This window comes from Seriola lalandi, unplaced genomic scaffold (genome assembly GCF_002814215.2).
Source record: "Seriola lalandi dorsalis isolate HSWRI2012SDOR001 ecotype SW California unplaced genomic scaffold, Sedor1 jcf7180002054405, whole genome shotgun sequence".
Classification (NCBI taxonomy): Eukaryota; Metazoa; Chordata; class Actinopteri; order Carangiformes; family Carangidae; genus Seriola; species Seriola lalandi.
Genome location: NW_019524958.1, coordinates 66,478 through 67,170, shown reverse-complemented (window position 1 = coordinate 67,170; position 693 = coordinate 66,478). Strand labels below are relative to the sequence as shown.

General features: G+C 50.9%; 1 protein-coding gene across 1 annotated transcript in view; it reads right to left on the bottom strand.

Annotated features, from left to right (window-relative positions):
* Positions 1 to 693, bottom strand: part of maptb (microtubule-associated protein tau b) — an 8,997-nt gene that overhangs the window by 7,279 nt on the left and 1,025 nt on the right. The window lies entirely within an intron of this gene.

Here is a 693-nt window from a genome sequence, read left to right as displayed (position 1 = left end):
GGGGAAGTGACAGGAGGAGGAGAGAGGAGCAGGAAGAGAGAGGAGGAGGTGACAGGAGGAGGAGAGAGGAGGACGAGGAAGAGAGAGAGGAGGAGGGGGGAAGTGACAGGAGGAGGAGAGAGGAGCAGGAAGAGAGAGGAGGAGGTGACAGGAGGAGGAGAGAGGAGGACGAGGAAGAGAGAGGAGGAGGTGACAGGACGTCACAGATGAAAACAAATTCTGGATGAAGACAGAACAATGAGGTTCATATGAAGAAACATGAGGAGCTCTGGAACCAAGACCTGGTCCACCTGATCCAGGTCCTGATCACACTCAGAACCCTGACATGGTGATCTTTGAGGTGCTGTCTTCTTCTCTGCTGTTGTCGGTGTGTTACCATGACAACACAACACAGCAGTGTTCACAGAGCTGGACCAGGTGGACCAAAGACCCTCACGGTCATGTGACTTTGAAGGTGTGAAATGGACTTTGGCTGTTAAGCCAATCAGATGTCAGAAACTGAACCCTCTCAGCTGCTACTGCAGTACACTGTGACATCACTGCTGCGGCTGTGGTAAGTCTAAAAGATGGCTGCCATGAGGTGATCAATCAACAGACTATATCAGAGACCGTGAGGTGTCAAAGAAAACTTGTGGATGTGGAAGTGGATGATGATGATGAAGAGAGACCGATATAGGCCACGCCCATTTGCAT